We start from the raw sequence: 21,919 nt of genomic DNA on the forward strand, positions 1-21,919 counted from the left end.
TGTGGAAGCAGTGCATGGAGCTCTCGGACAGAAGGCTTCAGAAAAAAATCAAGTTGTGGCTGTCTGAGGTAAGGAATTGCTGGCTGTGGAATATGCAGTGTAGTGCCCAGGACCCTAATGGTTTAACCTGTTTCCAAGGGAAGAAGGAACATACTGACCCATGTCAATGAGGGAATTCCTGAGGCTACAAGCACATGCCTAGGACAAGACAAATGCCCAGAAAGGACTGGGGAGGACCTATGCTTTTGCCTCAGCTGTTCTCTAAACTGACTCTATGGTTAAGCTGTGAAGGAGAGCACTCCAACAGGCCATTCTGCAAAGGTTGGGAAAAGTGTTTTTTTTCTGTTGCTGTTGCTGTTATTTCCTAGCATTCAAGGAAAGCTCTGTCATGACACTAACTGGATACAAGCTTAAGGAACAAATGCCACAGATTCTAAGTTCCAGAGATAACACGTTAAAAATACCAAATGTCCAGGTAGCAACAAAAGATTATGAAACATCTAAGGAAACAGGCAGCATTGGCACATGGAAAGGGAAGATTAAAGCATTAGAAACCATCAGCAAGGAGGACCAGACCTAGGACATGCCAGACAAAGACTTTTAAAATGGTCCTAAATATGCTCAGAGAGCTCCAGGAAAAAATGAACAAAGAACTAAAGGAAATCAAGAAAATGAAAGATGAACACAAAAAGAATATAAATAAATAGAAAGAAATTATGAAAATGAACCAAGCAAAGCTGAAAACTGCAGTATCAAATATTAAAAAAATTCCCTAGAAGGTTTCAATTACAGATTGGAGCAAGCAGAAGAAAGAATTAGTGAAGTTGAAGATAAGATGACTGAAATTCAGTCTGAGGAGCAGAAAGAAAAAAAGAATGAGGAAATGTGAACAGAGCCTTAGGAACCTGTGGGACACCATCAACCAAACCAATGCATGCACTGTGGGAATCCCAGATGAGAGAAAGGGGCAGAGAGAATATTCAAAGAAATAATGACTGAAAGCCCCCCAATTTAACAAAAGACAGATATATATAAATTCAACGAACTCCAAACAGGATTCACTGAAACAAACACATACTGCAACATATTTATAATCAAACTGTTGAAGCCATGGAGAATTCTGAATGTTGCACAATATGTCATGTACAAGGGGGCCTTGATATGATTTAGTGCCAGTTTCCCATCAGAAACCATGGAGGCAAGAAGGCGGTGGGATGATATATTTAAAGTGCTGGAAGCAAAATCTGCCAGCCAAGATTTCTGTACCTGGCAAAACTGTCTATTAAAAATGAGGGAGAGATTAAGGCATTAGAAAATAAACAAAAACTGATGAAGTTCATTACTTCTAAACCAGCCCTACAAGAAATGCTAAAGAGAGTTCTGTAGGTTAAAAAGAAAGGACAATAGACAAAAGATCAAAGAAACATAAATAAATAAAGATCTCTGGTAATGAGTATGATGTGAGTAGATATAAAGGCCAGTGCCATAGTGCTTTTGGTTTTCAACTCCACTTTTTTTTTTTTACTTTCTATAAGATCTAAAAGGCAAATGCATAAAATGTAATGACAAATAGTGGTTTTGGACTCATAATGTGTAAACATGTAACCTATGATAAGTGCTACATAAATGTGGTGGGTGGAAGGGAATAGGACTGTAGTGTGTGTATACTATTGAAGTTGGGGTCAAAGCAAATGAGACTGTTATAAATGTAGGATATTAAATTCAAACCCCATGATAACTCCAAAAAGTACTGGAGACTATGCAAGCTCATTAAGACAGAATATAGGGTGCCAAGGGAGGAAGGCAGGGGGAATGGGAAGTTAAGGCAAAATGGGTGTAGGGTTTCCTTCTGGGGAGATGGGAAAGTTCTAGTAATGGAAGGTGGCTAGAGCACTGCAGTAGTGTAAAATGAGTGACACCACTGAATAGTACACTTAGGACTGGTTGAGATAGGGAAATTTATGTTGTATATATGTCCCACAATTTTTTTTTTTTAAAGAGCAGTTAAAGAGACAATGACAATTAAAGGCAATACATGATCCTGGACAAGATCTAATGATGGAGAAGAAAAGGGTCAAAAGAACATTATTGGGATATATTTTTTAAATGGCACATAGACTTTACATTGATGTTAAATTTCTTGAACTTGACAACTGCATTTCAGGTGGTTACAGAAGTGAATTTCCTTGTTCTTAAAAAAATGTACATAGAAGGAGCATGATGTGTCATCTTCATCTTCAAAAGTCTCAGGGGTGATGGTTGTGGAAAACTCTGTCACGGAAAATAAAGATATTTTAAGACATACAAACACTTAGAAAATGCACAACCCACATTTCCTTTCTTAATGAATTATGTGATGAAATACTTTAGCAAAATGAGAAATAAATGTGTGGAAAAAATGATGGAAAATAAGAAATGATAATCGGGAAGGAACTCTGTAAAAACACAGTTACCTCTAAGTAAACCCAGCAGCTGTAAAAGTTAAATCAACTGTTCCTCCCTGTTTTTGGAAGCAACTGTTTGGTGATTCCAAAGAAAGGGAGGAAAATACCAATAAAATGATAGATTGTGGGGTAGGACAGAAGTAGTAGAATAAAAACTGATCTACTCTTGAATTTGGTAGAAAACAATGTTTAAATATTTTTGTTAAAATATTATGGGGAACTACTGAAACAGAAAAAGGCTATGCAACTTCCAAACTATTAGAGTAAAAGTGGAACAAGGTAAACTTAAAAAAAAAGAGCAAGGAAAACAAAACAAATAGAAAATATAAAATGTTAGGATTGAGACTAAGCATATTAGTTACCACAAGTACAAATTGGTGAGATTTCCCATCACCTGTGAGTGGTGTGGTGTCTGGGGCATCCTGAGTCACCTGGGGAGAAAAGTGGGGAAGGCTGCAGCAGGATGGGTGGATAATCGATGAAAAGGAATTAATGTGGGTTCCTTGTTCTGTTCCCTCTAGATGTTTGCATTTGAAAATTTTCAACATAAAAACTTTTTTTATTAACAGACTCTCAGAAAATCCATTTATATATTGATTACAAATGAAACAGAAAGGATGAAAAAGACCAAGAAATAATAGGCAAATATTTAAAAAGAAAGCTGGAATGTCCTTATTACTTGGTTAAGGATGGGGGAAAACGAGGAATACTCCACTAAGATACAATCACCACGAAAGAGGCTTCTGGTCCTGAACACACTGCGCTGAAGGAAAGGAACCAGAACTAGTTGGGAAAACTGGGAGAGACTGAGAGGAGCAGGGTGGGAGGGCCCAGCACACCTCTCACAGCCATGTGACCGAAAATAAACTCAGGAGTCAACCTGAAACATTAGAAAAGAGGCAAAATAGCCTAAATGTCCATCATAAGGAAATGCTTATAAAAATATGATCTGTCAATACTGTGGAACATATGCAACCGAAAAAGAATGAGATGAGCTGTGTGGAAAGTTCTGTGTGATATACTGGCCTTATTTACATGAAAATGCACACAGAGAAAATATTTAGGGTACTTTTTTTAAAGCACTGTTAAGGTGTATACTTTCAGGATTTATCTCCAGAGGGCAGGAGTAAGAGCCATCTCCATTTTCTTCTTTTGAATTTTCTATATTTAAAAAATGTTTTATGACCATGAACCCCCCCAAAAATGTTTTATAACAACATGTATGACTTTTGTAATAACACAGAAAAAACTATTTTACGAAATTTGAATGATCTTCGGCTATGTTAACAAAAGTATGGTATCTACAGCAGAGTTTTGAGAATCCCTCTCTTGCTGGTCAAACATCCTGTGGCATGCATGTTCCTTTCAGGGCTGCACACCTCCAAGGCACCCGGTGGCCAGCTCAGAGGAGACAGTCAGGCTGTGATGGATCATATGGTCAGTCAAATGAGGGCTGGCTCATGTATCTCCCAGAGGAGATTCCAAGGTAGCAAAGAATCTGTCATCAAATTTGAAGGTTGTAAAGGATGAAGGAAATTCCAGGTATTTCTTATAGCTCTAAAAAGCAGAACTAGAACTAAGACTGATACCTCAGTAAGAAAAAAATTTAGTATACAGATGGCCTAATATTTTTTCCAAAATTGGAACTAATATGAGGGAAGTCAGTGCACTGAGGATTCAGGGTCAGATTTAGGAAAAAGTGCTCTCAGAGATGAACTAAAAAAGGCATCAAAATAAAACTGATGTCAATTCTAATTTGCAACAGCATCTAAAAGAATAAAAGAGCTAGGAATAAACTTAACCAAGGAGGTAAAAGACTTCTACACTGAAAACTATAAATGATGCTGAAAGAAATAAAATGACCTAAATAAATGCAAAGACATCTTGTGTTATGGATTGGAATATTTAGCACTGTCAAGATATCAATTTTGCCTAAAGCAATCTATTAATTTAATGCAATTCCCATAAACATTCCAGCAACCTTTTCTGCAGAAATGGAAGAGGTTATCTCAACATCATATGGAACTGCAAGGGGTCCCAAATAGCCAAAACAAACTTGAGAAAGAACAAAATTAGAGGACTCACACTTCTTGATTTTAAAACATATTGCAAAACTTCAATAATTTTTAAAATGTGGTATAGGTGTAACAATAGCCATTGTGCTGGTTTGAATCTGTGGTGTACCCCAGAAAAGCCATGTCCTTTAATTCTCATACAATATTGCTAGATAGAAGCTATTGATTATCCATGGTGATGTGATCCACCCAATTGTGGGTGGTAACTTTTGATTAGATAGGTTCCATGGAGATGTGTCTCCACCCATTCGAGGTGGGGTTTCTTACTGGAGCCCTTTAAGAGGAAACCATTTTGGAAAAAGCTTTAGAGCCATGAGATCTCATGCAGCCAGAGACCTTTGGAGATGAAGAAAGAACCTCCCCCCCCCACCCTGGGGATAGCTTCATGAAGCATGAAACCTGGGGAGAAAGCTAGCAAACATCACCATGTCCAACATGTGCCCTTTCAGTTGAAAGAGTAACCCAGAACGTCATTGGCCTTCCTGAATCAAGGTATCGTTTCCTGGATGTCTTAGACTAGACATTTCTATAGCCTTGCTTTAATGTTGGACATTTTCATGACCTTAGAACTGTAAGCATGCAACTTAATAAATTCCCCCTTTTTAAAGGCCATTCCATTTCTGGTATATCACATTCAGGCAGCTTGCAAACTAGAACAACCACAGGCCCATGGAATAGAATTGAGAGTCCAGAGATAAATCCATACATCTATAGCCAGCTGATTTTTGACAGCAGTACCAAGTCCATTCAATGTGGAAAGACTAGTGTCTTCAACAAATGGTGCTGGGACACCTAGAAATCCACACGCAAAAGAATGAATGTGGGCCCTACCTCTCACCATATACAAAAATTAATTCAAAAGAGATCAAAGGTCTAAATATAAGAGCTAACATTATAAAACTCTTAAAAAACAATGTAGAGGAGTATCTTCATAGCCTTGTAGTAGGAATAGATTTTTAGATTTCACACCCAAAGCACAAGCAACAAAAGAGAAAATGGATAAATAGACTTTATCAAAAATAAAAACTTTGTGCATCAAATGGTATTATTGAGAAAACAAAAAGACAACCTTTAGAATGGGAAAAATATTTGGTAACCATGTATCTGATAAGAGCTTAACTACCAGAATATATAAAGAACTCCTATAACTTAAGAACAAAAAGAAAAACAATTAAAAAGAAGGCCAAGGATTTGAATATATATTTCTCCAAACAAGATATTCAGATAATCAATATGCATATGAAAAGATGCTCAACTTTCTCCGCCGGCCCGCAGCAGCCGAGCCGCCCGACCTCCCTACCCCCTCTCTTTCTCCGCCGGCCCGCAGCAGCCGAGCCGCCCGACCTCCCTACCCCCTCTCTTTCCCCGCCGCCCCGCAGCAGCCGAGCCGCCCGACCTCCCTACCCCCTCTCTTTCCCCGCCGCCCCGCAGCAGCCGAGCCGCCCGACCTCCCTACCCCCTCTCTTTCCCCGCCGCCCCGCAGCAGCCGAGCCGCCCGACCTCCCTACCCCCTCTCTTTCCCCGCCGGCCCGCAGCAGCCGAGCCGCCCGACCTCCCTACCCCCTCTCTTTCCCCGCCGGCCCGCAGCAGCCGAGCCGCCCGACCTCCCTACCCCCTCTCTTTCCCCGCCGGCCCGCAGCAGCCGAGCCGCCCGACCTCCCTACCCCCTCTCTTTCTCCGCCGGCCCGCCGCGCGGCGCACGCGCCCCGCAGCAGCCGAGCCGCCCGACCTCCCTACCCCCCTCCTCCCCCTCCTGCTCCGGCTGCTCTCCAACCAACACGGTGCCCTCTTCCCCCACCTTCACCGTGCTCCTCCGCCACCAGCCTCGACAGCCTTGCCGCCCTCACCTTTCCTCCTCCAGAACAACTACTGGGGAAGTGGAGATAATACAGAGCAGCTCCCGGAGCCACGAGGGAGATTAAAGGGACAGCGTACCCCATCCTGGAACGGCTGACTATCTGGGAGAACCAGCTCCGGTGAGATCACCAAGGGGCACGGGCTTTCCTGGGTGGGACAGCAAGCGACCGGAGTCCCTCCCTTCCACCTTCCCAGGCCAGCTGGTAGAATTGGACAGGCGGTCCCCTTAGGCCGCGGCGGCTGGTGCCCCCACCACACGAGGCCCCCCGGAACAACTGAGATAGTTGGGTCGGAAATCCCCAGACTGCGGAGAACAGTGACCGGGGGATCCCTTCCAAACACGTGACTCCCCCGTCGGCTGGGAACAGTGCACTCTCCCGGGCTGCGACAGCTGGCGCCCTCCCGCCACGCTTGGTGCCCCGGGCCGACTAGCTAATTTGGCCGGACGCTCTCCTGTGCTGCGACAGCCGGCGACCCTCCCCGCGTTTGGAACCCCGGGCCGGCTGGCATTCTTCCAAGACGCTTCGGTTGCCGAACCTCCCCTACGGCGAGAGTTTTCCAGAGTTGAGGGACCCACAGCAACTTTCGCTGGTGGAACCCACAGACAGGCGTGTGCCACGTGCGCCACCTACTGGGCAGGATAGAAAGAACAGAACCGAGAGACTGCGCAGAAAAATCTTTCAACCTGTGGGGTCGAACACCCGGGGAAATCTGACTAAATGCCCAGACGCCAGCAGAAGATAACGGATCACGCTCAGAAAATTGAACATATGGCCCAGTCAAACGAAGAAACCAATAGTTCAAATGAGATACAGGAGCTGAAACAACTAATGCTGAATATACGAACAGAAATGGAAAACCTCTTCAAAAACGAAATCGATAAATTGAGGGAGGACATGAAGAAGACATGGGCTGAACATAAAGAAGAAATAGAAAAACTGAAAAAACAAATCACAGAACTTATGGAAGTGAAAGATAAAGTAGAAAAGATGGAAAAAACAATGGATACCTACAATGACAGATTTAAAGAAACAGAAGATAGAATTAGTGATTTGGAGGATGAAACATCTGAACTCCAAAAAGAAACAGAAACTATCCGGAAAAGAATGGAAAAATTTGAACAAGGTATCAGGGAACTCAAGGACAATGTGAACCGTACAAATATACGTGTAGTGGGTATCCCAGAAGGAGAAGAGAAGGGAAAAGGAGGAGAAAAACTAATGGAAGAAATTATCACTGAAAATTTCCCAACTCTTATGAAAGACCTAAAATTACGGATCCAAGAAGTGCAGCGCACCCCAAAGAGATTAGACACAAATAGGCGTTCCCCAAGACACTTACTAGTTAGAATGTCAGAGGTCAAAGAGAAAGAGAGGATCTTGAAGGCAGCGAGAGAAAAACAATCCGTCACATACAAGGGAAACCCAATAAGACTATGTGTAGATTTCTCGGCAGAAACCATGGAAGCTAGAAGACAGTGGGATGATATATTTAAGTTACTAAAAGAGAAAAACTGCCAGCCAAGACTCCTATATCCAGCAAAATTGTCCTTCAAAAATGAGGGAGAAATTAAAACATTCTCAGACAAAAAGTCACTGAGAGAATTTGTGACCAAGAGACCAGCTTTGCAAGAAATACTAAAGGAAGCACTAGAGTCAGATACAAAAAGACAGAAGAGAGAGACATGGAGAAAAGTGTAGAAAGAAGGAAAGACAGATATGATATATATAATACAAAAGGCAAAATGGTAGAGGAAAATATTATCCAAACAGTAATAACTCTAAATGTCAATGGACTGAATTCCCCAATTAAAAGACATAGACTGGCAGAATGGATTAAAAAACAGGATCCTTCTATATGCTGTCTACAGGAAACACATCTTAGACCCAAAGATAAATATAGGTTGAAAGTGAAAGGTTGGGAAAAGATATTTCATGCAAACAACAACCAGAAAAGAGCAGGAGTGGCTATACTAATATCCAACAAATTAGACTTCAAATGTAAAGCAGTTAAAAGAGACAAAGAAGGACACTATATACTAATAAAAGGAACAATTAAACAAGAAGACATAACAATCATAAATATTTACGCACCGAACCAGAATGCCCCAAAATACGTGAGGAATACACTGCAAACACTGAAAAGGGAAATAGACACATATACCATAATAGTTGGAGACTTCAATTCACCACTCTCATCAATGGACAGAACATCTACACAGAAGATCAATAAAGAAATAGAGAACCTGAATATTACTATAAATGAACTCGACTTAACAGACATTTATAGGACATTACATCCCACAACAGCAGGATACACCTTTTTTTCAAGTGCTCATGGATCATTCTCAAAGATAGACCATATGCTGGGTCACAAAGCAAGTCTTAACAAATTTAAAAAGATTGAAATCATACACAACACTTTCTCGGATCATAAAGGAATGAAGTTGGAAATCAATAATAGGCGGAGTGCCAGAAAATTCATGAATACATGGAGGCTCAACAACACACTCTTAAACAACAAGTGGGTCAAAGAAGAAATTGCAAGAGAAATTAGTAAATACCTAGAGGCAAATGAAAATGAAGACACAACATATCAAAACTTATGGGACGCAGCAAAGGCAGTGCTAAGAGGGAAATTTATTGCCCTAAATGCCTTTATCAGAAAAGAAGAAAAGGCAAAAATGCAGGAATTAACTGTCCACTTGGAAGAACTGGAGAAAGAACAGCAAACTAATCCCAAAGCAAGCAAAAGGAAAGAAATAACAAAGATTAGAGCAGAAATAAATGAAATTGAAAACATGAAAACAATAGAGAAAATCAATAAGACCAGAAGTTGGTTCTATGAGAAAATCAACAAGATTGATGGGCCCTTAGCAAGATTGACAAAAAGAAGAAGAGAGAGGATGCAAATAAATAAGATTAGAAATGAAAGAGGAGACATAACTACTGACCTCACAGAAATAAAGGAGGTAATAACAGGATACTATGAACAAATTTACGCTAATAAATACAACAATTTAGAAGAAATGGACAGGTTCCTGGAAAGACAGGAACAACCAACTTTGACTCAAGAAGAAATAGACGACCTCAACAAACCAATCACAAGTAAAGAGATTGAATTAGTTATTCAAAACCTCCCTAAAAAGAAAAGTCCAGGACCAGACGGCTTCACATGTGAATTCTATCAAACATTCCAGAAAGAATTAGTACCTACTCTCCTCAAACTCTTCAACATAATCGAAGTGGAGGGAAAACTACCTAATTCATTCTATGAAGCCAACATCACCCTCATACCAAAACCAGGCAAAGATATTACAAAAAAAGAAAACTACAGACCAATCTCTCTAATGAATACAGATGCAAAAATCCTCAATAAAATTCTAGCAAATCGTATCCAACAACACATTAAAAGAATTATACATCATGACCAAGTAGGATTCATCCCAGGTATGCAAGGATGGTTCAACATAAGAAAATCAATTAATGTAATACACCATATCAACAAATCAAAGCAGAAAAATCACATGATCATCTCAATTGATGCAGAGAAGGCATTTGACAAGATTCAACATCCTTTCCTGCTGAAAACACTTCAAAAGATAGGAATACAAGGGAACTTCCTTAAAATGATAGAGGGAATATATGAAAAACCCACAGCTAATATCATCCTCAATGGGGAAAAATTGAAAACTTTCCCCCTAAGATCAGGAACAAGACAAGGATGTCCATTATCACCACTATTATTCAACATTGTGTTGGAAGTTCTAGCCAGAGCAATTAGGCAAGAAAAAGAAATACAAGGCATCAAAATTGGAAAGGAAGAAGTAAAACTATCACTGTTTGCAGACGATATGATACTATATGTAGAAAACCCAGAAAAATCCACAACAAAATTACTAGAGCTAATAAATGAGTACAGCAAAGTAGCAGGCTACAAGATCAACATTCAAAAATCTGTAGCTTTTATATACACTAGTAATGAACAAGCTGAGGTAGAAATCAAGAAACGAATCCCATTCACAATCGCAACTAAAAGAATAAAATACCTAGGAATAAATTTAACCAAAGAGACAAAAAACCTATATAAAGAAAACTACAAAAAACTGTTAAAAGAAATCACAGAAGACCTAAATAGATGGAAGGGCGTACCGTGTTCATGGATTGGAAGACTAAATATAGTTAAGATGTCAATCCTACCTAAATTGATTTACAGATTCAATGCAATACCAATCAAAATCCCAACAACATATTTTTCAGAAATAGAAAAACCAATAAGCAAATTTATCTGGAAGGGCAGGGTACCCCGAATTGCTAAAAACATCTTGAGGAAAAAAAACGAAGCTGGAGGTCTCGCGCTGCCTGACTTTAAGGCATATTATGAAGCCACAGTGGTCAAAACAGCATGGTATTGGCATAAAGATAGATATATCGACCAATGGAATCGAATAGAGTGCTCAGATATAGACCCTCTCATCTATGGACATTTGATCTTTGATAAGGCAGTCAAGCCAACTCACCTGGGACAGAACAGTCTCTTCAATAAATGGTGCCTAGAGAACTGGATATCCATATGCAAAAGAATGAAAGAAGACCCATCTCTCACACCCTATACAAAAGTTAACTCAAAATGGATCAAAGATCTAAACATTAGGTCTAAGACCATAAAACAGTTAGAGGAAAATGTTGGGAGATATCTTATGGATCTTACAACTGGAGGTGGTTTTATGGACCTTAAACCTAAAGCAAGAACACTGAAGAAGGAAATAAATAAATGGGAGCTTCTCAAAATTAAACACTTTTGTGCATCAGAGAACTTCATCAAGAAAGTAGAAAGACAGCCTACACAATGGGAGACAATATTTGGAAATGACATATCAGATAAGGGTCTAGTATCCAGAATTTATAAAGAGATTATTCAACTCAACAACAAAAAGACAGCCAACCCAATTACAAAATGGGAAAAAGACTTAAACAGACACCTACCAGAAGAAGAAATACGGATGGCCAAGAGGCACATGAAGAGATGCTCAATGTCCCTGGCCATTAGAGAAATGCAAATCAAAACCACAATGAGATATCATCTCACACCCACCAGAATGGCCATTATCAACAAAACAGAAAACGACAAGTGCTGGAGAGGATGCGGAGAAAGAGGCACACTTATTCACTGTTGGTGGGAATGTCAAAGGGTGCAACCACTGTGGAAGGCAGTTTGGCGGTTCCTCAAAAAGCTGAATATAGAATTGCCATACGACCCAGCAATACCATTGCTAGGTATCTACTCAAAGGACTTAAGGGCAAAGACACAAACGGACATTTGCACACCAATGTTTATAGCAGCGTTATTTACAATTGCAAAGAGATGGAAACAGCCAAAATCTCCATCAACAGAAGAGTGGCTAAACAAACTGTGGTATATACATACGATGGAATATTATGCAGCTTTAAGACAAGATAAACTTGTGAACCATGTAATAACATGGATGGACCTAGAGAATATTATGCTGAGTGAATCCAGCCAAAAACTAAAGGACAAATACTGTATGGTCCCACTGTTGTGAACGGACATTCGAGAATAAACTTGAAATATGTCATTGGTAACAGAGTTCAGCAGGAGTTAGAAACAGGGTAAGACAATGGGTAATTGAAGCTGAAGGGATACAGATTGTGCAACAGGACTAGATACAAAAACTCAAAAATGGACAGCACAATAATACCTAATTGTAAAGTAATCATGTTAAAATACTGAATGAAGCTGCATCTGAGCTATAGGGTTTTTTTTTGTTTTTGTTTGCTTGTTGGTTTGTTTGTTGTTGTTGTTTTTTACTATTACTACTACTTTTATTTCTTTTCTTTATATTAACATTTTATATCTTTTTCTGTTGTGTTGCTAGTTCCTCTAAACTGATGCAAATGTACTAAGAAACAATGATCATGCATCTATGTGATGATGTTAAGAATTACTGAGTACATATGTAGAATGGTATGATTTCTAAATGTTGTGTTAATTTCTTTTTTTTCTTTCCGTTAATAATAAAAAAAAAAAAAAAAACTAAATTGAATTGGTCATACAAAAAAAAAAAAAAAAAAAAAAAAAAAGAAAAGATGCTCAAAGTCATTAGCCAGTAGAGAAATCTAAATTGAAACTACAATGAGATACCAGTTCACACCCAACAGGATGGCTATTATTAAAACTGACAATAACAAGTGTTGGTAAGAATGAGAATAAATAGGAATATTGTACATTGTTTGTGGGAATTTAAAATGGTGCAGCTGTTGTGGAAACAGTTTGACGGTTCCTCAGAAAGTGACAAGAATTACCATATGACCTGTCCATTCCATTCTTAAGTATATATCCAAAGATGTCAAAGCAGGAACTTGGACAGATATCTGTTCATCAGTGTTCATCATGGCATTATACATAACAGCCAAGAGGGAAAAGCAACCCAAATGTCCATCAACAGATAAAAGGATAAATAAAATGTGGCTATTATGGAGTATTGTTCAGCCATAAAAAGAAGTGAAGTACTGATACATGCTATAACAGGGACAAACCTTGAAGACATCATTATTGAGTGAAATAAGCCAGACACAAAGGGAAAATATTGTATGACTACTCCTATATGAAACACTTAGAACAAGCAAATCCATAGAGACAGAAAGAAAAACAGTTGCTATCATGGATTGGGGGGAGAGAAGAGTGGGGAGTTACTGCTAGATGAGTATGCATTTTGGTTTGGGATGATAAAATAGTGTGGAAATTGTGGTGGAAGGTACATAGTATTGTCGCTGCACTTAATGTCAAAGAATTGCCCACTAAAATGGACACTTTAAATGATTTTTATGCTTTGTGTATTTTACTACAATTACAAATAAATAACTAAAAATAAAATAAAGTCGATGTAATTAACCCAAAACCCTAGACAATATATGGCCCCTTTAAAGAAAAAGCTTCATAAAGGCCTCAAGTATCAGTGTAAATTATTTTTTTCCATTAACAATTAATGTTCTGTTTCTTGATTGATGGCTTGTTATTTAGATACATTCAGTTTGTGAAAAATACATGCACTTTTCTCTGTGACTATTATATACCAATAAAAAGTTATAATATGTATATATACCAACATAATATTAAGTATAAATTCCTTATACTATAGTGTACACCTGTAAAATCAAAACAAATTTATGAGTGAAACACAAAGAAAGGTGCACTCAGTAACCTTCAAGTTGGTAGCATCACTTTGCTGTGACAGAGGACGCTCTGCTGAGACTGACTGTCCCACCTCCAGCAGGGGTCAGATGCTCAGCCCTTCTGAGTCCCACACTTCTATGCCCACGTGCTCTGTGCAGACGTGGTCCTTCTCCTCCCCTCAACTGGACCCACTGCAGAGCCCTTGTCCTGCGGTGTGGCCCCAGGGCCCACTGGACTGGACTTAACCCAGGGGCCAGCTCACCCAGTCCTCTTCCTCAGGGACCTGAGACGGCTGAACTAGGCCTTCCTCCTTGGGGCCAACACGTTCAGGAATACGAATGGGACTCTAGGCACTGACAACGATTCTGTCCTCATCCAGAATATGCTTTTACTATTTTTTCAGATTATCAAAATAAAACCACCAAATCAAAATGAGAAATCAGTGACATTAGAAGATATCTGTAGGACTTGCCTGGATTTCAGACTTCTAAGAGATAGTCTTTATGAAGACTTAGGGAAAATTCACATCTAAACCTTAGAAATGGAAAATTCACATCTAAACCTTAGTGGGTGGAGGGAGCACAGCGCTGGAGTGTCCAGCCACCTTGGAGAAGTTTGGGAGCACCCTGCACAGCAACGGGGGTCACACCCACAGCTCTGCAGTTCCATGTTGTTTCCTTGGAACAACACTTCTCAGTGTGTGGTCAGATGGTCTCTGGAGGTCCTTGTGACCTTTTAGGAGAGTTCATGAAATTAAAACTATTTTCATAATTATACTAAGGTGTTATTTGGTTTTTAAACTCTCATTGATCAGTGTACAGTGGCCCTTTCCAGGGGTCACATGACACATGATACCACAGGAAACTGAATGCAGAGGCAGACAGGAGAATCCAAGTGACTTCTATAAGCCAGACATTGAGAGGTTTACAAAAATGTCAAATGAGGTACCTTTCTCACTAAATGCATTTGTTTGGAAAACCATATTTCATTTAAAAAGTTATTTATATTAATATGTAATTTGTTTATTATTTTGAAATGCATTATTATACATATATTCATTTTAAATTTCTCAGTTTCAATTTCTAAGGCAGCAATTACCAACAGATACAACCCACATCAATAAAAGCTCTTTGAGGGTCTCAATTTTTAAGAGCATAAGGGGTTCTTGAGATCAAACAGTTGTGAACAACTTTTCTAGAGCAACTTTAGCATGTGAGCAGCAGAAGCCATATGCAAGAACATACAAAGCTGCCTGAGTGCCAAAAGAGAAATACGAGAAATATGTCTGTCAGAAGAATGGAAACATAAATGGTAGTACACGCTCTCAAAAGCAGCATACAATTCAGTACAAACTAACTCCAACTCCACAAAAGAGCTTGGATCAGTCCTAGAGCTCGGGGTTGAGGCAGAAGAGAGCATAAGGAGAATCAATAGCTGTGTTATACTTCTGCATACTGTGTTCACTCGTGGCTTATAATGTCTCATAATTTACAAAGGAATATATGCAACATACCAAATATATGAACAATGTTTCAAATACAGAGGTAAATGGACAGAGGAACTCTAATGTTAGTAAAATGGATTTATTAAATCTCAAGCTGTACACCATATAGAATAGATTTTCAAGTTCCTGGGATTTTCAAAAATGGATGGTTTGTCAGATCACAGAGAAAACCTCATGGATCCCAAAATGTACAAACAGTACAGACACTTGCATCTGGTCACATTGAAAGAAAATTGGAAATAACAGAACTAAAAAGAAATACACCAGGAACAACCTATCCACTTAGAAATTCTAAAACTCCCTCCTTAACAATTATTAGGTTAAACTGGAAATTAAAAATTATACATTAAAACTTAAGAGGCACGTCTAAAGCTGTGCTGAGAGGAAAATTTATAGCCCTAAGCATTTTCATTACTAAACAAGAAAAATTAAAAGAAAGCATTTAAATAGTCAATTCAAGTTTAAAAGTGTAAATGAAACCTATAAAAGTATAAATTAAGCCAGAAGAAAACACAAGGCTGGAGTTAAGAAAGAAAGAAACAAATGAATGAATTTGAAAACAGAAGGAAAGTATAATTGATAAATTAGATCAAGAGCTGGTTACTCAAAAATAAAATTCTATCAGATATGATCCACTAATGCAATAATTAAACGTGACTAAGTGAAATTCTCAAGAAGAAAATCTTTAACATGACAAAGTACACACCTGAATAAACAGCAGTGAGTACTATGCTCAATGGTGACCGGACAAACATCCCATCTGAGGAGGAACAGGTGCCCCAACCACCCATGTGCGTTACCGACACTCTGAAAGAAGTGACCACTGCAGTTCGAGAAGAAATGAACCTCCTTCGAAAGCATCCGTTTGGAAAGCAATGAGGCAAAGGTTTTACTTGCACATCGTATGATATTAGGCACAAAATCCCCAAGTGAACCAACTGTACAAAAATCAGTCGCTTTTTTTAAATGCCAAAAAAACAGGAAAAGGAAAAAAAAGCCAGTTGGAACAACGCGAGGCAGACACGGAGCCCGTTCAAGGGGCGCAGGAAGCTGGGGATCCGGAAGGAGCCCCAGCAGGGCCCGGCGAGGCTGGCGCGGAGCGCACAAGGGACCGCAACGCACCTTGTCCTCGGACGGGCCAGAGAAGCGGCTCCGCGAATGCGGGCTCACACTCGGCGCCACGCCAGGCTGACCCGCAGCGGCCACGCTCCTCTTGCAGGGTAATCCCACCACCCAACTCGAAACTCTGGAAAGAAGACAGAAGGCAGAGGTCCAGCCGCAGGCGCGCAGGAGCCACTGCCGGGAGCAGCAGGTGCGCGGGGCCGCCCGACGTCCAGGCCGCGCCTGGCTTGCCCCCAGGGAGCCGCGGCCACAGAGGCTGCGCCCGGGACGTCCCCAGGGAACCGCGTCCACAGGGGCTGCGCCAGTGTCGCCCGACCTCCTTCGTGCTCGTCTCACCATGGTCCAGCGGGGCTTTCATTTGAGGGGTTAGCGCCTTCCTGGCATAGCCGCTGGCAGATGGGACTTCCTGGCCCCTCCTGACTTCACCGTGGACACCCGGGCCCTGTAGTGAGCTGGAGGGGCAGCTGGCTTTCCAGTATGTAAGCCACAGGCCAGCTCTCTAGTTGAAGGACAAGGGTCCCAGTCCCTGGGCTTGAAAGAGTGGGTGTCCTGGGGAAGGCCTAATACAGAGCCTGTGGTCAAGTGACAGGCAGCCATGGGGGTGGGGGGAGGAGGGATGGGGGTGGTCAGCTGATCCGAAAGCAGAAAGTGGTGGATGCCACGGCAGGGCCAGCAGCTGAGTCTGGAATGGTCTAAGGCTGGGCTTTGGCCTGCACCAGTAGCAGTCTGGAATCCACCCCCAGGCTTTGAGTTCAGGGAAGCAGGTGGACCTTCAAAGCTGAGAAAGGTTGACCTTGTACCTGGGAGGAAGTGTGGAGGCCTGGCTGGAGGCAGAGCTGCTGCAAGGGGCAACCCACTGTCTGGTGACTCCCAGGCTTGGCTCCCTGCCTGCCCTTTGGCTAAGACCTGTCCTCCTCCCTCTGGCGGCCTTTACCCCACAGCCCCTTACCCCTCCCCTGGGAGGATCGGTCCTTAGTGTGAAAACTGGAGCAGGGTTGCCACATGTCATGCTACAGCCCATCTGGGGCCCCGAAACCTGCTGGACCTCTCTCCTCCCCCTCCCCCTTCTAGTCCACCTAAACCCGCCCTCCTGTTTGGTGTGTGGATCAGTTGGTGCAGCAGAAGCTTTGCCAAGTGATCTGATTTTGAAATGCAGGCTAGCGTAGCACCACCAAAAACAGCATGTTCAGATTGGAGAAAATAGATGGGAACTCAGGCAGGGAGGGGCACAGTTGAGCTTGGGGGATCTCGGCTGGAAAAGGCTGAGCGCTCTCAGGGTCACTCCCAGAGTCCCTCTTGAAACCCACAGGGCCCAACCAGGCAGAACAGTAGAGGGACCCCTAGTACACGCACTTCTTAGTCTTCACTTAGAGCCAAGCCCCTGGGCTGGGGGGTGGGTGTGCCGTGTTATAAAGCCCCAGGCCCTGTGCGGCCTGCTCTCTGGGAACAACAGGTAGAAATTATGGTCAGAGCAGCAGGTGGGGGGTGGGGTGGGGGGCGGGCAGCAGGAAGAGTGAGACCCTGGCTAGAGAAAAGCAGAAACCATCGGGTGGAGGGCCCACCTCGATGCTCCAGTCAGACTTGGAGCTGACATCCAGGTTTCCTGGGAACCAGGTCACCTGGGGGCCTTAGAGCACCAGTCAGGAGGCCCCACTGCATGACCTCGCCTAGGCCCCTCACCATATCTGAGCCTCAGTTTCCCCTTCTCTCTGGGGATGGGGGTGGAGCAGAACCTCTGGAGCCCCTTCCAGCCTGGCAAGCTGGGATTCCTTACATCTCTCTGTCCCAGCTAGGGGAAAGAGAGAGGCCTGGTCCCAGGGGCCTGGGCTGGCTTACAGGTGACAGGTGGCCTCCTGCAGTGGGACCTTGTGTGTGAGGATGCCTGGAGGGGGCCACTGGAGCAGATGAGTCACCTCCTGGGCTAGCTGCTGGGCTGTGTCCTCCTGGGGGCCATCTGTGACCAGTGAGATGGGGCCCCCCACAGCCCGGCCCAGGCCCCTTGGGGGAAGAAGCAACACTTCTGGACTCTGAGGTGGCCTCTGTGTCCCTCGCCACCCTGCAGGTTTGGCCACCGGCCTGTGTTTGTGGGGTCCCTGGTGCTGGCCATGGTCCTGGGCACCAGCGCAGCACTGGCTGCCAGCTTCCCCACGCTGCTAGCCCTGTGGCTGCTGCTGGGGTCTGCCCTGGCAGGCACCTTCCTTGCGCTCTACGTGGCTCATGAGTACCAGGGGGGGATCTGGGGGCACCTCTGGGAGTGGCCCTACCTAGTCGAATGGGTTCTCGGGTCCCCCACCTCAGGAGGGGGTGCCAGGTATCTAACTGCTCTGCAAGCCCTGGGGTTCATGGGCAGCCCCTGGGGTGGGGGCCTCAGCTCAGTCTGTCGGTGTCCACCCCAGGCCTGGAGCTCTGTGACCCCCTACATCACTTGGCCTTCTCCATGGGCATGGGCCTCTTCTCTCTGGCAGGCATGCTACTGCTGCCCGGGCTGGAGGCGCTTGCCCAGGACTGGTGCATCCTGCAGGGGCTGAATGCCCAGGGGACTGGGCTCCTGCTGCTCTTTTGGGGGTGAGTGTCAAGAGTGGGACCAGGGCCACCGTGTAGCAGGGACAGGTCATAGAAAGCCCAGGCTAGGTGTCCTGCCCTCTGGGTCTGGGGAGCGGCTGATCTCTGCCCCTGTGGGAGCAGGAGGTGCAGCTTGGGTGCTGCGAGCCACCCTCACCCCCTTCGCAGTCTCCCAGCCCTGTTCCCTGAGTCCCCCTGCTGGCTGCTGGCCATGGGGCAGCTGGCCAGAGCCGGGAAGATCCTGTGGCACTTTGCAGAGGCCAGTGGTGTGGACCCGGAGGCCAGTGCCTCGCCGGAAGGGAGCTCCCTGACAGCAGGTGGAGTACCCCCTGGGGAGGGGCACCCAGGTACTTGAGAAGGCAGGAGGGGCACGGGCCAGGCCGGCTCAGAGAGGCGCCTGACCTCTGCCCCCGCCCCTCACATCCCCGTGGCTACAGAGCTGGTCCTGCCGTCTGCAGAGAACCCCTAGCCCCAGCCCCACCCTGTCCTTGCGCTCCTGCACAGCCAAGTCACCTGGCGGAACAGGTTTATCCTGGGATTCTGTTCATAAGGAGGGGAAAGGGGGCAGCGGTGGAGTTGGGGGCGAAGGTTTGGTCCCTGAGCTCTGGGGTCTGCCGGGCCCCCAGCACAGCCCTCCCTCTCAGGTTGATTGGCCGGGGTATCATGCCCTGCTTCCAGGGCGCTCTGGCCCCACGAGAGCCATCCATCTACCTGCCCTACTTCCTGGATGCTGGCCTGGAGGCGGTGACCACACTGCTCCTGACAGCAGATCCCTGGGGACGCCAGCCGGTCCTGCTGCTGACCACCATGGCCACTGGCCTAGCATCCCTGCTGCTGCTCGCAGGGTCCCATTGTGAGCCCCGGCTGGCGGCCCAGGGGAGGTGACTGGGTGGCCGTCATTCCTTTTATCCCAACTATCTAGTGTGTTGTGTGCTTGGGGAAACTAAGGCCCAAAGAAGGCTGCTACTTGACAAGGATAAATATCAGGATGCGGACCAGACAGGGCACAGGGTGGGGGCAGGAGCCACCACAGGTGGGGATGGGCTGCAGTTGCCCCACCGTGCGGAGACCAGAACAGGGTGCAGTGGGGGGCGCGGTGGGAGAGCCCTGCTGTGTGACAGGACCCTTCAAAGGTCAGGAAGCTGGAGAAGGCTGGCAACGGGTGGGAGGGAGCTGGGCCTGAGCGGGTGCCTGTGCCCTCCACCTCCAGACCTGCCCGGCTGGGCCCTGCTGCCGCCCGCTGCGCTGGGTCTCGTGGCCTCCCCGGCCCTGTCCGAGCTCAGCTGCCTCTACGCGGCGGAGCTCCTGCCCAGGGTGACCTGGTGAGCGCCCCGGCATGGGGAGCCCCCAGGCAGGGGAGGGGCCGGGAGGACACCCCCAGGCTTATGCACTCCTCCCAGCCCTCCTCCTGGGTGGGGGGTGGGGACCTGCTCAAAGAGGGCCCCGGTGCGATGTAGGCCGAGTGGGGGAAGAGACGGGAAAGCCTCACAGGCGTAGCAGTTGAGGGGCAAGTTGGTGCCATTTTCCTCACTACAGAGCAAAGCTCTTCCCAGGGCGGGGAGCAGCTCTTGCCCAAACCCCTCATTTATTCCTAATTTCTGGGCGCCTTGATCTCTAAGGGCTGGCCGCGCCCCGGGGCGGGTCACCGGGGGTTGACGCAGGCGGGCGTCCGTCTGTCCGTCTGTCGGCAGGGGCGCGGGCCTGGGCCTGGTGCTGGCCGCGGGCTTCCTGGGCCAGGTGGCCGCGCCCCTCTCCGCCGTCCACGGCTCGTCTGTGTCCCGCTGCTGCCTGAGAGCCGCGGGCGCCCGTTGCCCCCGCGCCTGCCCGACGCCGAGCGCCTCCGCCGCGGCCCGCTCTTCCCCGGCCGCCCGCGCCCCCAGGACCACCAGCCCCTGCTGCCGCCCCCCAGCCCCCGCGCGGCCGCCTGCGACCCTCGGCAGAACTACTCCGGCCTGGCGGAGCCCCCGCACCAGGAAGGGGTGCCCAGCTGAGCATCCCGGCGCCCCGGCCTGGGAGGGCCCCCACTGGGTGCCCGTGTCCCCGCAGTCAGGGTGGCACGCTGGGGACAGCGCAGGGCGGGCGGGGTCTCTCCTCCCAGCCACGCTGTTCATGTGAGGGGAAAAAAGTGGTTCTGCAAGGGCTCTCCCTGCTCCTTCCTCCGCCGTGGCCACAGCCCCCCACCCCGCCACGCTGAGCCCCCCACGCTCCCCAGGCTCACGACCTGACTTTGGCGCTGATCCCCGAGTTGGGGCACCTTGGGATGGTGTGAGGCTGGGAGCTCCCCTCCAGGCTGACCCCTGGAAGCCCCGCTTGGGGGCATTGTGGCGCTGGAGGCCAGGGTCCACCTCATAGAGACTATCAGGTTTTTTCTTCAAATTCGGCAAAAAGGACGGGTCGTCCTTTCAGAGGCAGACGGGGGCTGCGAGAGTGGTGAGGCAAAGGGGACAGTGGGGGGCTGTGCCCCTAGCGGGGCAGCTGGGAGTGGGACTGCTTGGCCCTGGAAGTGCTGCACTCCCACCCTGGCTGCTCTATGCCCACATTTCTGGTTCTGACACTGGGACCTGGTCCACCTGCCCCAGCCAGGATCCCCCATGGTCACATGTGCCCCTGGTTCGGGGGGACGGTGCTCCTGGCTCTTTGGCTTTGGGCAGGTGGGTTCAGGTGCACACAGGAGGCAGCCTCCTGCCTCCCCGGCCTGGGAAGACTGTGGCCAGTGGCTGTCCCCTGGCCTGTCACGAATGGGCATACATGTATGCCAGCCGAGTGACGCGGGGACCCCAGTCCAGAAGGTAGTCGCAACCCTGGTCTTCGTCACCCAGGCTGGACAGGATGGAGCGCAGCTTCCCCACCACAGAGCCGTCCCCTTCATAGTTATAGATGAGGGCTGTGTCGTAGGAGGGGACGCTGGGGTCACCATCTGCAGCCTCTAGGCCCTACAGAAAGGCCCCAGAGAGCTCAGGCCCTGGCTGGCCCTGCACCATCTTCCCACACTGCAGCCACTCAGGCGAGGTGGCAGGGCCCCTTCTCCAAGTCAGCCAGGGGCATGGGCACTGCCCGATGGGGCATCAAGAGGTGGCTGGGGCACAGGGTACTGCACCACTGTCAGGAATGCCTGCTAGGGACTCAGATTCACTTGGGCAGCTCTTCTTCCTCCCCAGACC

General features: G+C 46.1%; 1 long non-coding RNA gene across 1 annotated transcript; it reads right to left on the minus strand.

Moving 5' to 3' along the window:
• Positions 1-776: 776 nt before the first annotated feature.
• LOC143673987 (uncharacterized) lies at positions 777-20,511 on the minus strand. Its single transcript, XR_013170809.1, has 3 exons — positions 16,533-20,511; positions 16,197-16,320; positions 777-2,271 (listed from the first exon to the last, which is right to left on the minus strand). It is a non-coding gene; the product is annotated as an uncharacterized LOC143673987 (long non-coding RNA).
• Between the last annotated feature and the right edge of the window lie 1,408 nt (positions 20,512-21,919).

The sequence above is a fragment of the Tamandua tetradactyla genome, chromosome 2 (assembly GCF_023851605.1).
Source record: "Tamandua tetradactyla isolate mTamTet1 chromosome 2, mTamTet1.pri, whole genome shotgun sequence".
Classification (NCBI taxonomy): Eukaryota; Metazoa; Chordata; class Mammalia; order Pilosa; family Myrmecophagidae; genus Tamandua; species Tamandua tetradactyla.